The sequence below is a fragment of the Cricetulus griseus genome, chromosome 2 (genome assembly GCF_003668045.3).
Source record: "Cricetulus griseus strain 17A/GY chromosome 2, alternate assembly CriGri-PICRH-1.0, whole genome shotgun sequence".
Classification (NCBI taxonomy): Eukaryota; Metazoa; Chordata; class Mammalia; order Rodentia; family Cricetidae; genus Cricetulus; species Cricetulus griseus.
In genome coordinates, this window is record NC_048595.1 from 448,349,152 (window position 1) to 448,365,235 (window position 16,084).

Sequence of the window (16,084 nt, forward strand, 5' to 3'; positions counted from 1 at the left end):
GGGATATGAGCAATGCTCTGCTGTCCTTCATATGGCTTGGGGACCCACAGGGAAAGGTCTGTCTAGCTTTACTCTGTGGTGTTCAGATAGGATGCAGGGTGTTATTTCTATCATGTTGTATCTGTTGAGACTTGATTGGTACCCAAGTATATGGTCAGTTTTGGAGAAAATCCCATGAGGTGCTGAAAAGGACGCATACTGCATTGTGTTTGGGTAAAATGTTCTGTAAGCATCTGCCAGGTCCATTTGGTTTGATACCTTTTAACTACAGCATTTCTCTCTTAAGTTTTTGTCTTCATGATTCTTCCTATTGAGGAGAGTTGGGTATTAAAATCACCCACTACCACTGTGTGCAGATGACTATGTGATTTTAATGGTAGTAATGTTTCTTTTATGGACTTGGGTGCCCTTGTATTTGATACATAAATGTTTAGAATTATAATATCCTCTTGGCGGATTTTTCCTTGGATGAGTCTGGAGTGTCCTCCCCTATCTCCTCTGATTAGTTTGGTTTAAAGTCTATTTTGTGAGATATTCAAATGGCTACACCAGCTTGCTTTTTAGGTCCATTTGCTTGGAATATCTTTTTTTAATTTTTCATCCTTTGTTCTGCAGCAGAGAGACACACAGTGGGGGGGGGTTGGTGTGTGTGGGGGGTGGGGGCTCATCAGCCAGATCATCACTGAGGGAGAGTCCAGGTTTTGAGGTTTGAGCTGATGGAATCTGATATGCAGAAATGAAGACATAAAGGAAAGGACAGGAGTGGAGAGAAGAAGGAACCTTACGGTGGAGACTTCAGACCCCTCCCATCACATTTCATGAAGTTGTCTGAGTCAGTGGCTTACTGCATCCAGACCTCAGTACACAGGCATATTAATGCCCTGCTGAGGTTTGTTTCCAGGCAAGCCAAGGGTGTATAGGAACAGAGATCTTAGACTTCATTTTGGAAAAGGAAAGGTTGAAGCTCATTTCTGGTAAGAAGTCCTCACAACCAGAAAATGGCCAGGAATGGCAGACGAAGGGGGCCAGAATGTGTCCCCTTTTCCAGCAACATGGAAGGCAAAACCAATGGCAGAAAGCTGAAAGAATGCCTGAGGTTTGAAATCCGAGCACCCTAGCAGGAAAAGTCAAAGGCAAAAGAAACCCCTGAGGTTTGAATGAAAGTGTGTCAGTGTAAGGCACCTCCAGACAGATCTCAGACCTTATTTTGGTGTTTGATGTTGGATGTTCTGGTGTGGTGAATGGTGAAAGATGTCTGTTCTGGGGGTCAAAGAGGGTATTGGAGGCGAGAGAAAAGGGGTTTTTGTGGGACTGGGTTGTGAGTGTATCCAGGTTGTGAACAAAACCTCAGAACCCACTAACAAAGGCAGAGGTTATAAGAAAAGGAAAGAAAAGGAAAGCAAAAGAAAAGGAAAGGAAAGGAAGGAAAAGAAAAGAAAAGAAAAGAAAAGAAAAGAATAGAAAAGAAAAAGAAACAGGAGATTTTCTGGTTTCTTTGGCCCTCCCAGCCAAAGTCTGAGTTGTAAATCCCCAGTGGAGGTTGATAGGTTGACTTTCTCATCAGGAGCTTCCTGGCTGTAACTGCCTGCAGTTGTTATCAACTTGACAACTTTGCTGTCAAGAATTTCTCAGCTCCCTAAGGCTAAATAGGTTAATGACTCTAGGTCATTAATCCATTAAAAAGTCACTAACCCATTACCTGACACTGAAAGTGAAGTCAGCAACCTAAGGCTAGTTGGGATATGGGCCCTTGAGAAAAGCCTCATAATGTCATTCTGCTAAGTGTTAATAGTGACACAACAAGTCCTAGTGACATAAATGCTATCAGCATAGATCACTGCATCACTTGGCCTTCATCAGGGACGCTGCTTCTTGCAGTAGGTAGTACTTAACATAGACCACTCGATAATGCAACCATCATCAGCAGGTAAAGAACAAGAGACTTCAGAATGCTTAGATATCAATGGTTAATCTGTACCACTCAAGGCTCATGGTCTATTCAAAAGATTAGAAAGATTGAAAGAAGTGGTGGGGGGGGGTGTGTGGATAACTTCAAGGAGACAGTTTTTTCCAGAGATGAAGGGGCATATTCACTTAGGAACCCACAGAGACTGTGACAGCACGCACAAGATCTGCCTGAGCTAAAGCCAAACAAAATCCACACATGCAAGGGAAGTAGGCATGAAGTCACATCTGTAACCAGAAGCTGTTGTCATTTTATTACTGCTGGGAAGTGGGAAAACCAGTTTCCTTCGATAAAATACAGCTGGTATCTAGACCCAATTCCCGGGCAGACCCCACATCCAGGCACAGTCAACCAATGCAAGCTGGATTCCACAGGTCTGGGCTTTGTTTTTGTTTTTGTTTTGTTTTGCCTACATGGGTGGAAGGGCAGGATGAAGGAAGATCTAGGCGGAGTTGTGGGAGGTAAATGAATATGATCAAAACATACTGTGTGAAATTCTCAAGAAACAAATAGAAACACTTCTTTAAAAAATCTCAGCGTTCCACTGGAACATTGTCCCCAAGCCCAGACCATGTCACTGTGTGCCCAATGCTGGCCCACCATGCATTAGAAGTCCCAAAAGGTTCAAAAGTCTAAGATGGCAAACCTCAAGGACTAGTTGGTTGGGAATCTTTCTAAGAAAGAACCCCCCCCCCCCGCAACAAGATTATGGTTGTTGGGTTTGGTGCTCTTGGCTTGGTTCGTGCCATCAGTATGGTAATGAAGCACTTGGCAGATGAGCTTGACTTGTTGATGTCATGGAAAACATACTCAAGGGAGAGATGATGGATCTCCTGCATGGAAGCCTTTTCCTTACAACACCAAAAATTGTCTCTGGCAAAGACTATAGCTGCAGACTTCAAGCTGGTCATTGATATAGCAGGGGGCCCATTAGGAAGACAGAGCCAACTCAATTTGGTCAGGGGAAACACAAACATTTTCAAGGTCATCATTCCCGTCCTTGCGATTAGAGTCCAAACTGCAAGCTGCTTACTGTTTCAAGTCCCGGGGATAGCTTGACCTACATGGCTTAGAAAATAAGTGGCTTCCCCCCAAACCAGGTTACCAGACATGGTTGCAATCTGGATTCAGCTCAGTTCTGTCACCCGATGGGAGAAAGGCTGGGACTTCACCTGTTGAGCTGTCATGGATGGGACCTGGGGGAGCATGGAGACTCCAGTGTGCGGTATGAGTGGTGTCATTGTTGCTGGCATCTCCCCGGAGAATCGAGGACCCTAGAACTGGACCCCTATACAGACAAGGAGCAGGGGCAAGAGGTTCAGAAGCAGGTGGGTGGCGGCACCTATGACATGATCACACTGAAAGGCTACACGGCCTTGGCCTTTGACCTCTCTGAATCTTATGAAGGTGCATCCCATTTTCACTATGAGTAAGGATCTCTATGGAATCAAGGGTGGCATCTTCCTTAGTGTCGCTTGTGTCCTGGGACAAAATGAAATCTTGGATGTTGTGAAGGGGACTGTTTCCTGAAGAGGAGGCCCGCTTGACGAAGAGTGCAGACACTCTCCAAGGATCCAGAAAGATCCTTGGCTCTAAAGTCCTCAGATGTCCTAACATTTCACTGTCCAGGCTGCAGCAGGGTTTCTATGGCAACCACTCACTGTCCACTTCTCATGTGAGCTTCAGTTAGTGCCCTTGTAGTAAGGTAACCTGGGGTAAACCTCAGTTCCTACAGCTCTATGCTGATGCCAAGTGATACTTGTGTAGTGGTAGCCTGTTAGGGTGACAGTCCCAGCAACACAAGACACACCACCACCTGGGTGCAGGCTTCAATTTTCCTGCGAGCCTGTTGTGTCTCTGTACTGCACACCCTCTCCAAATGTGCCTAAGCCAATAAATCCCCAACCAGTCATAACCTGCCTCCAGTGTGTAAATCCATTATGCATTTCTTGTACATAACTTTTCTAGAGGATATTATTTGTGTATTTTATGTCTGTAGTGTCCATGACAATAGTATGTGAAAAGCAAGATCTGAACCAACTACCCAGGTGTCAAGCCAACAAAAACACCAAATAAACCTTGAATGTTGGAAAACCAAATTTTGAAGGTTCAAAAAAGTTTTTGTTGCCGGGCATGTAGACTTCTATTTCCAATCTTAGCACCGTGTCAATCTTGAAGTTAAGACCGTGGATATCAAAATCAGAATGTTCTCTGCCCATATTTGCTTACTTAAAATGTACATTTGTGCGGGGCGTTGGTGGTGCACGCCTTTAACCCCAGCACTTGGGAGGCAGAGGCAGGCGGATCTCTGTGAGTTCAAGGCCAGCCTGGTCTCCAGAGCGAGTGCCAGGATAGGTTCCAAGGCTACACAGAGAAACCCTGTTTCGAAAAACAAAACAAAACAAAACAAAAGTTTTTGTTTTAAATTTAAAAATCAAAGTTATGTGATACACACCTTCAAACCCAGCACTCTGGAGGCTGGATCTCTGTGAATTTGAGGCAAGTCTGGTCTACAGAGGGAGTTCCAGGATAGCCAGAACTACACAAAGAAATTTTCTCTCAATAAAAACAAGCAAAATAATAACAAAAAGTAAAAACCAAACACAAGTGATGTCTTCAGCAGAATTTTTAATATTGAGTTCATAGCTAGAAAGCATAAGGTCACAACATATTTCCTTATCCTCTGGTACTTACAGTCCTTCAGTCCCCTAGCCAGAGCAGACACCTTTAATCCCAGCACTCCAGAGGCAGAGGCAGGTGGATCTCAGTGAGTTCGAGGCCAGCCTGGTCTACAAAGTGAGTTCCAGGACAGCCAGGACTGCTACACAGAGAAACCCTATCTTGAAAAAACAATCGAACAAACAAAACAAAACAATCCTTCAGCTCCCTCTTCTGCCCTGTTTCCTGAGTCTTCAATGTAGGGTTTGTGTCATCAATTAGAGATGGGCACCTCATGGCCAGTTGTCCTCTGTATTTGTATATTTCTATAGTGGTCTTTGCTGTAAAAGGACACTTTTTTGATGAAGAGTAAGAATTATACTAGTCCATGCATATAAGGATCAGTATTTTAAATGACCCTCAAAGAGTTGCAGTGGATTTCAATACCCAACTTTTGATAATAGACAGGCCATCAAGGCAAAAAAGTAAACAGACAATTGCTGGAGATAAATGACATCACAAATCAAATGGACCTAGCAGATTTCAGACAATTTCACTCAAACACAAAGGAATACACCATACTCTCAGCAACTCATAGAACTCCCTCCAAACCACACACTTGTACACCAAGCAAGTCTCAACAGATACACGAAAACTGAAGTAACACCCTGCACCCTATCTGACCATCATGGATTGAAGCTGGCTATCAACACAGAAACAACACAGAGCTTACAAACTCATGGAAACTGGACCATTGAATGAAAATGGACAGAGAAAGAATTTAGAAAATACATTTAAAACTTTTTAGAATTGAATGGAGATGAAAACACGGCATATATAAACCTATGGGAAATAGCAAAGGCAATTCTAAGGGGCAAGTTTATAGTGTTAAATGCCTACCTAAAAAAAACAAATGCAAAAAATGGAGTGACTTACTGTTTGTAACTCAATAGAACATCTAAAAGCTCTAAGACAAAAAGAAGAAATAACATCCAAAAAGAGTAGTCAGCAAGAAAAGAAAAAAAAAGGTTGAAATCAATGTAATATAAACAAATAAGAAAAACCAATATAAAGAATCAATGAAACCAAGAGTTGATTCTTTGAGAAAATCAGTAACATCGACATACCCTTGGCCAAGCTGACTAAAAGGCAGAGAGTGAAGATATAAATGAAAAAGATTAGAGGCCAAAATGTGTACATAGTAACAGACACTGAGGAAATCAAGAGAATCATACAGACGGACTTTACTCCAACACAACCTAAAAGAAATGGCGATAGAGACGCAGATGGGTCCTACCTGCTTCGGTGGTAAAATCCCATTCAGGTCTTTCAAGAGGGCAAGCCGCATCAATTTCATTGGGCAGCTGGGTGGGCTGCCCGTTGGCTCCTGGGACATTCTTTCGTGCTTCTAGTAGCACGTGCTGTTTCTCCTCCGAGGTTAAGAGGACCTGCAACAGCTGCTGACAGTCATCCCAGGTGGGTTGGTGAGTCGTGAGGACCGACTCTATGAGAGATGTCAGCCTCACGGGGTCTGCAGAAAAAGAAGGATTATTATTTTTCCAGTTATAGAGGTCTGATGCTGAGAATGGCCAATACTGAGGTTGGCCGTTCAGTCCAGTTCGGAGGGGCAAAGTGGTTGAATCTGGAACGGCCTGCTCCCTGCGACCTCTTAATCGATAAGCCATTGGTGAAGGGTCAGGGGCCGCTTCCGCCAAGGCGGCGGAGTCCGCTTCTGCCTCTGGTGGGGGCGGGCGGTGGCGGATATGGCGGGGGCTCCTCAGTTAATAGATCAACCAACAGGTCTTCTCCCGGGGGGAGTACCTTAGGTGTCTTCTTTTCTTTAGCCTTAGTGTCTTTCACCGAGGTAGGGTAAAGGTTGGAATGGGAAGGGGGGTTGGGAGGAATAGGTGTCAAAGGAGTGGGAGGCGTAGGGGCCGAGGGAATGGGTCGGTCGGAGCGGTTAGAGGGGGGAAGGAGAGAGGGGCCCTTGGGATGTAAGAAAGGACGTACCCAGGGAGGGGGGTCCTGAACCAAAGCCTCCCAAGTGACGATATAAGCCACTTGATCGGGATGCCCGTGTGGTCCAGGATCCATAATCTTCTCTTTTACCTGGAATATAGTCTGGGGGTTAAAGGTACCATCTCGCGGCCAGCCTACGTCAAAGGTCGGCCATTCTGAAGAACAAAGAGTAATCCATTTGTGTTTACGCACATCAACAGATTGGTTATGAGCATATTCCTGTACATCTCTCCAGTGCGAGAGTGTTAGGGACAAAGGAGTGGTGACAGTTTGCCCCATAGTTTCTAGACTTAGGAGGACACAAATGATAGCTACAAGACAAAGACCGAATAACACAGAACAGACTTTCGCAGCGCGGTTTCGACAGAGAGTCGAAAGAAAGTATTGAGAGGGGGTCGAAGAAGGGGCCCTCCTTCTTCGTCCCCAGTAAAGATTGCAAATCCCTCAAGCCGAGGGCCTTCTCCAAAGAGACTGGGAAAATGTCCAGTCATAGATCTAAGTTCAAAGTACAAATCCCTCACGCCGAGGGCTTCCCAAGTTCAAAGTACAAATCCCTCACGCCGAGGGCTTCAAACGCTACCAGGACGTCTCCTGGAGCCGCGGTCGGGAGTCCGAACTCGTCAGTTCCTCCTCGGATCCGCCAAATACAAATGTACACAGCTGTATACTACAAACGCAAGCGCAATTCACAAGACGGATTCAGACAGACAGGCAAGACGAGACCAGACAAGACAAAACAGCGGATCCGCACAACACTTACCTCCCAAACGTGGGTCGGTGGTCCCTGAGTGGAGGTCTCTATCCCGGATGAGCTCCCAAATGAAAGACCCCCGAAGAGGTACTTTCGTAGAAGGAGACCCCCACCCAGGAATCAGCGAGACCACGAACTTGGATGCAAAACCGCAAGAGGCTTTATTGGAGATACGGGTACCCGGGAGACTTAGCTTCTGTGAGGCCAAGCGCGCCGAGCCAAGGGAAAGGGGTCCTTATATAGGGAAAAAGGCGCAAGCTAGGAGCAGGGATTCTATTGGATAATTCTAATGAGGCATTGTACAGAGCTATTCCCATTGGTCAATGTAAATGAGGCGCTATACAGGGTTATTCAAATGAGGCGCAGTACAGAGTTATTCAAATGAGGTGAAACACAGAGTCTTTCAAATGAGGCGAAATACAGAATCATTTCTATTGGATGGTTCAAATGAGACACAGAGCCATTCCAGATCAGCATATTCTCAAGGTCTGGTGTCTGGTGTCTGGTACAACAGACTCAATTCCCCCCCTCCGCTTCCTGATGGCTGACCTTGGGGGCGGAGACCTTGGGACAGAGTGTTTCTCATCGGGCAGGGGCTCAGGGGCAGGGCTCCAGGCCGGCTCACTTGGTGTTTGTTCTCGTGCTCGCCCTCGTGCCGGCCCACCTGGTGCTCGTTCTCGGGCCGGGCAGGCTAAGGGGCAGCGGGGGAATTGGAGGCCGGCGGGGGGTGGGGATCAGGGAAGCCGCCGACCGGAGGAGGAGGCAAACTTGAGAAAGAAAGGGCTAAGGGGCAGGGGTCTTTCAATAAGAGAGGGGAAGTGGGCACAAATCACATCCCTAACCCAGAAACTATCTCCAATTCACAACTTGCAAAGGAAAAATTGCTTTTTTTCAAGAGTCTCACTAGGGATAAAAAACACTATTAAGGGTAGGCCCCATTCCTAGTAGTAAGTAGATGACCAACACAAACCAAACTAAGTGGTATTTGTGTGTGTGTGTGTAGGGGTGGTTGTCTCATATCCTTTGTGACGTTTTTTTTAAACCTTCCAGGGCTGTTGCTTATGTATTGTGGGTTCTGGTTTTGTGTTTTTATGGGATTTCTGCATGTGAGTGTTTGTGTGTGTCTACATGTCTGTATGTATTTCGTGTGCCTTTTCTTTGGGTCTTTTGTTCCCTGATTTTTTGTTTCTTCTGTCTTAATCTTTTTTTTTTTTTCTGTTCCTTCTGTTTTTACACGTCTGTGTTCTAATGAAGAGAAAAAAGGGTGTGGATTTGGGTAGGTGGGGCAGTGGAGAGGATCTGGGAGAAGGTGGAGGAGAGGAAACAGTGATCAGAATATATTGCATAAAAAACATTTTTTCAATAAAATCAAAAATTATAAAAAATACAAAACAAAATATAATGTTTTCACTCATATTCATTCTGAAACATGAAAGCAAATTAAGGTGTTTTGTTTCTCCACATTTTTATTATGAAAAATTTAAAATGATAGGAAACATTAAAGACAAGTACAATGATGCCCAATTTCTTTTCACTCAGATACAAAAGGGACTAACATTTTACCAGTATTTCACTTTCTCTTATGTGCACACACACTTTTTTGTTTTGTTTTGTTTTGTTTTTTGTTTTTCGAGACAGGGTTTCTCTGTGTAGCTCTGGAGCCTATCCTGGCACTCGCTCTGTAGATCAGGCTGGCCTCGAACTCACGGAGATCTGCCTGCCTCTGTCTCCCAAGTGCTGGGATTAAAGGCATGAACCACCAATGCTCGGCCACACTTAATTTTTTTTCAAAATTTCTGAACCATTTAAAAGAAATTGTGCTATGTGTGAATTTTATAGTATAATCATCCTTCAATAAGCTCCACATGAGTTAGTGTTCTCTAGAGAAATAAAATCGGTAGAATGGATATATATCATAAAAAGCAATTTATCAGGTTGGCTTCTGTGATAGGAACAGAGTATTCCATCAACGGCCATACACATGATGGAGAGTTTCAACCCCCAGGAGCTTCTCAGATCATGTTGGACAGATGTTTCTTCAGTTCTGATCTTGTCTAGAAGTCATGGAAGGTTCCTGGGAAGCTGCTGGTCTTTTTATTGAACACTGGAAAAAGCTGCTGTGTTCAGATGTCATGAAGGGTGGCATCCGCCTCCGCAGCAATCGAGTCCATGCACTCATGCACTCGCCATTGGGTGACAAAGATGGCAGGCAGAAACAAGAAGGACTCTTACATCTGGGCCACAGCCAAAGTGTTACCTTCTGTCTCCCAAGGCTCTTATCTCACTGGGTTATAACTTATTTTTCAAGAGAGAAAAGCATGTTGGATGTTTGTTCTTAATTCAAGGGCAAGAGAGTATAGTGACACAAAAATATCTGAAATCTGTATGTGGTCAGGATGACTTTTTCTATCCCGCTGTGTCGTTTTCAAAGCTCTGGTTTTCTTCATGTTCATTTCATTCTCTAGAACATCCTTCTTATTTGGTTAACATATATCTCTGTCAGATTCCTGGGAAACTTAAAGTGTTTTACTTCTCCTTGCTCCCTCTCTTCATACAGTGGCCACACATCTCTATCACCAGAAGGATTCAGAAGTACTGTTACTACGTGTGTGTGTGTGTGTGTGTGTGTGTGTGTGTGTGTGTGTGTGTGTGTGTTAATGAATTTGCACAGATTTCTTCACCAGTCCTTGTAGGTCATTCTTTCACAAGTAAGACTTTACCTTGAAGCCTCTCCAAAAACTTCCTCATACATACTGTCTCAACACCTGAACAACTTCATGGCTAAGAAAACGGGATTATTTTAGGAAGGTCAGGGTGATTTAAGAAGCCTGGGGAAGAAGCAGGCCCTGAGGCCTCCAGCCCAACAGAAGTGTTAGACAAAAATCTGGATAGAAAGGAAGAAAATGACTGCTGAGTAGATAACCAAAACTATACTCTAGACTGACTGCAGGCTATACTTTGTAATAAGATTATTTCTTTAAGAGACTTGGTAAATTTGTTAAACCTAAGGTAGCCCACCATCTACAAGGGACATAAAGTATAAATTTATTATATTCAACTCAGCAATAGAAGTAGATCCAGACACTCAATCTCATGGAAGTTGGTAAGAGAGTCATAGAAGTGCATTAATTCCAATGGGCACTGCCTGAGAAATATGTAAAAAAAAAATTCTATAGACCATAGAATTCCAAAGTAACAAGAAGATAATAATTTAAAACAAAGACTCAAAATATTTCGCTGGTCTCAAAATCACTAGGGTTGAAAACCCCAGTCCCTCCCCGAGTGTATAAATGCTTTTTTGTTATTTTTACATTTGTATAAACGAATACTTAAATATTTGAATAAATTGTTTTCTCCAAATTACCTAGATATCCTTGCCACTTTTAGATAGATTACAATGGATATTTGGCTTCTTAACATTTTAATTAATTGATTGGTCATTGACTGATTGTTAGCCTGAGGTCAAAGCAAGGAACAATGAAAGAAGGAGAAACCAGATAACATACACTCACAAACAGACATTTTTCATAAAGATTTCTTCAAAGGAGTTATTACCAGCATAGTGAATGGCTGACATCTGGTGGTCAAACTTGGGAAAAATTCTTGTGTGGATTTGTATATTCACTTAAAAAAAATGGTTCTGTTAAATGAATGGTGTCTCTGTCTTTAAGAAGTACAATTTTAATTTTGTTCTCCAAATACAATATTATATAATTTAGCTGCCTGATTATGTCTGTGCCATTCAAAACATCTGGGTGTTTGTAAATATCTGGAAAGTGAATTGTTCCATAGGTATTGAAAGCATCCAGGTCCTCTTCACAGAGCCTCTATTGGCACACTGGCAAGGATTAAACTGTGCTAGGCTTGGGGATTGAAAAAGGAGGAAGAGTTTTAAAGACTCTTAAGTGTCAATGAAGCTAATTGATGTTGTTTTTAATCTACCATCTTCAAGCTAATGAGATTTCTAGATAAATGTATTATGACATATGTTGGATTGTCGTTTATATTAGTTGCCAACAAGTATTCAGTGACTTCCTATTGGCTTTATATAATCTACTATTCATACTATTCATCATACTATGGGGTTTGATCCTAAAGATTATAACTATTGAAAAGAAATGGTTAACAAATAAAAAAATCAAGAGCTACATACAACAGCTTACATAATACCTATAAATACCTATATATTACCATATTTGTAATATGACACTTTCCTCAGACAGCAAAATTATGAATACTACTAGCACTGTCGAGTAAGATTTACTGGCTGTAATAGGTAAGATTTGAGATGAGTTTCTGAAGCCAAGCCAGCTGGAGAAAGGACGGGGGAAAGGATAAGGCATACATTTCAGGCAGGAGTATGGACAGGAGTGTAAGGGAAAGGGAAGTCCCTCTTGGATGACTGATAAAAAAAAGAGTAAAATATGTTGGAAAACTATGGAGCACTGTTAGGTAGGCTCAGAATACAATGGACTTTGTGAAGGGTTGTATTCAGTTTATTTGATAAGAGATAAGCTCTTAATTTTTTTCCTGAAAAGATAGTGATACTAAAAATATTGATAAAGGAGATAAATGAACAAATACAAAGAGCTGACTAAAGTAGGGAACTCAGGCCAAGATTCAAAAATAGAATTCAATGAAGAGAGAGACTTGCTGAAGAAAAACTAAACTGAGATGATATTGAAAACCGAAATCCCAATATGCCAAATTAAAACTCAGTGGAAAGCCTCATCAACAGAATGGATTATGTCAAAAACAGAGAATCAGGACTGGATAGGTGAATTGGATCATACAGTAACGTTCAATGGGAGGATGCGAAAGAGCTCTAAGATGCCATGAAAAGACCAAATCTTTAAATCATGGGCATAGACGTAGAATAATGCCACACCAAAGGAATATAAAATATTCTCAATAAAGACATAGATGAAATTTCCCAAATATAGAGAAAAAGATACACATTCAGGTACAAAAAAGCTACAGGACAAAAAAGAAACTCTCCGTGACCTATTAATAACATTAAATCACAGACTAAGAGTATTGAAAGCTGCAAGAGAGAAGGGTCAAGTCACTTACGAAGGCAGGCAAATCAGAATCACACCTGATAATCCAGTAGGAACATTTAAAGCAAAAGGGGCCAGGAAAGATGTTTCCCTAATCTGTGAAAGAGCACAGACAGTATATAGTATCAGTCCCAGAAATCATCCACTAAAAATTGAACCAGAGAGAAAACTTTCGGTGATAAAAATAACCTAGCAGAATTTATGACCACTAAATGAGCTCTGGAAGAGGACCCTGGAAGGAATATTTTGTTCTAAAGAGAAGAATAAACACACTGAAGATGCCACAGAGAATAAGTAAACAGTACCAGGAAAATTAATCAAAAAAGGCTTAAAAATAAACACCGCAAAACCACAGACATAACAAAATAAATTTTTGTTTATTTATTAATACACAGCTTTCAAAAAACCCACTCTGAACATTGAAAGCTTTAATTAACTAGCAGATGTGATTAGAAAAGAAAACCCATCTTATTATTGCCTCAAACAAGCAAACATTGTCATAAAGGATAGCCACTGCCTAGGGTAAACGAAAAAGGTATTCCAAGCAAAACTAAGAAACACGTAGGAATAGGCAATCTCTTATGTATAGTTGGACTTCAAATTAAAAATATAAGAGGGCAAAGATCACTTCATACTCATCAATGGAAGAACTCAATAAAAGGTCATTATAATTATCTATCCATATCTATATAAATCAAGCCAGACATCCAGTTTCATAAAGCAAATACTACTAAATGTAACATCACAGAATCAACACAACGCAGTGATGGTGGGTGACTCCAATACCCTATGCTTACGAGTAGACTGGTCATTTGAACAAAAGCTCAACAAAGAAATATTTGAGTTAAATGAAATCATAAATCAAATAGAATTTATCAATATCTACAAAACATTCTACATGAATGTTAAGTATATATTCTTTTCTGTAGTCCATGGAACTTTTACCAAAATTGATCAGATATCCTTGCATAAAGCGAGTCTCAAAAAAAAAGAGGACAAGGTCCTTAATGCAAAAAGTCTTAAGGAGGATAGGAATGGATGGAACTTACCTTAATATAATAAAGTTATATCCAGTAGACATCATGATAAATGAAGAAAATGTCAAAGCATTGTCACTACCATCAAGTAATAAGACAAAGGTGAGCTGGGCATTGGTGGTGCACACCTTTAATCCCAGCACTCGGGAGGCAAAGGCAGGTGGATCTCTGTGAGTTTGAGACCAGCCTGGTCTACAAGAGCTAGTTCCAGGACAGCCTCCAAAGCCACAGAGAAACCCTGTCTCGGAAAAAAAAAAAATTAAGACAAAGGTGTCCGTTGTCTCCACTACTAGACAATAACTTTATTGAAGTCTTTTATGGAATATAAAAGAAGGAATTACAGGGATGCAAATGTGAAAAGATTTAAAGTATCCCTTGCAGATTATACAATTCTCTACATGACACCCTGAAGACCATCAGAAAACTTTTAACATTAACTCTAGCAATTGGAAGAATGAAAAGTCAACACACAAAAATCAGTAGGCTTCTTATGTACCAATGACAAACATACTGGAAAAGAGCAAATAATAAATACTGCATCTCATGACATTTACTTGGTCTTTGCCTCATCAACATCAACTAGAATCTTGCACAAAACTAAAATGATAAATATGTTTGTAGGTGGAAAAAAAAAGCCTTGAAGCAAATTTTTGTTTCAAGGAAAAACAAAGAAAACCTCATGTCACTTTTTGCTTATTAATTACAATGCACAGAAACCACAGAAGTAGAAGTGGCCCAGTCATTTTGGGACATTAAAAAATTACTCTTTTCCAGTTTTATGAGAGTGAGAAAGTAGGCATTTTTTTAATCAAAGTTTCAGCTAAGAGATCCCAATAAGATGTGTATTGAGTGGAATTTTTCAGTTGGCTCTAGTGAAGAAAAGTAAGCATAAATCCTGCCACTATTTCACTATCCTGGAATATAAACTCTAGGAAGGCAAGGAATTCTGTCTTTAAGATAACTTCAAGGCCAAAACAATACCTGGAACAAACACACATTTCATATATACATTTTTGAGTACATAGATGAATTTCATAGCTACAGGGGTATTCAGTTATATCATAAATCTTAGTAACTATGTAGATTACAAATGGTGGTATAACAAAAATTATGCTTGACGTGTTAATTACATACAAAATAGATTTTCTAGTTCCTTCTAGATCATGGCTTTACATATTCATGAAAACTCCACAAGGTGGCATACAAAGCTTTACATTTCTGAATTCTTTTGGTCAGCTTCTTTTACCCTCTTTTTACATAAATTGTATTAGCCTAAATACTATCAAGAGATGCCTATTGCTTGAGGAGTAAGCTGTATCCAGCACTACCTTCGGCCACTCATGGCAGAATAAAACCCAAGGATTCAAATTGTTTGTTTGCTTGTATGTATGTATGTATGTATGTATGTATGCATGTATGTATTTTTGCCTGAGGGACATCTTTTAGGGTCTTCCTATTTTTTCCCTACTTGCACAAATGATCCTAAGACTTGGGTTAGGGATAGGGTGCCTCTATGGAGTTGGGGTCAGTTATCCTTGGTAAAGGACAAGGATGGTAGACTGGGTACCTGTGAGATTGCCTTTTCTGTAAGTTGTCACTCTTTGGTGTGGTCTGTATGGAGGCACCGCTATGGACTATGAAAGGATGTGTTAGTTTATCAGCTTGAATTACAGTTTTGAAATATTTAGGTATGTGGCATGTAGACTTCTATTTCCAATCTTAGCACCATGTGAATCTTGAAGTTAAGACTGTGGATATCAAAATCAGAATGTTCTCTGCCCATATTTGCTTACTTAAAATATACATTTGTAGGATCTACATTACAATCCTGACATTTCAGTCGTAACATCAGCAATTTATTAGGATAGTTTGTATTAGCTATTACTTTATTAGGACATCAGACTGTTGTAGAATATTATTTTCAGGTGTGTTACTTTTGTCTATGCTCTGGAACATTTGTTTAATGATGCAAAGATGTGTTTGATTAAATAAAATTCACCTGCTGTCAGGAGGCTGGGTCAGCAACTAGTTGGCAGGAAGTTGTAGGGAGGAGCCAGGTGGAGAAGGATTTATGAGGACTATTGAGAGAAATAAAACAACAAAAAAACACATGAGGACATCTTGGGAGACAAGAGGAGGCCAGCTAGGTGAGCTGCTTGCTATTCAGCCTCTCTGTGAAGCAGGATTCTACTTCAAACTTTGAATCTTGAGTTCTTTAGTGAGACGGAGGTTTAAATAAGTTTCTTTAGTAGCTTTGAAAGAGTCAGTGCCTGAGGGACTTCCCTCAGGTTTCTGCTCTTGTGGCCTAACTGCTGCTGGTAGAGGCTGAGTGACAGTTGCTGAATAGGACAGCTGCAGCTTAAAAGGCAACAACGAAAAAAGAAAAACATGAGAATTACTTTTATTGCTATCCACTAATATTCTAGTTTGTCTCTTTCTGGGAATCTGGTAAGAGTCACCTGTCCTTCTTTACTAAATGTGGCTGATTTGGCTGTTTATATCTGTGGTTTAGATTTGCTGTTAATGTTGTTACAATACTGGGTGATCAAAGGAGGGCCTTGTTTGTGCTAAGCAAGACTCTGCACTGAATAAC

The 16,084-nt window shown here is 41.2% G+C and overlaps 1 pseudogene; it reads left to right on the top strand.

Annotated features, from left to right (window-relative positions):
• Positions 1–686: 686 nt before the first annotated feature.
• LOC100771498 lies at positions 687–4,205 on the top strand (annotated as a pseudogene).
• The last annotated feature ends 11,879 nt before the right edge of the window (positions 4,206–16,084 follow it).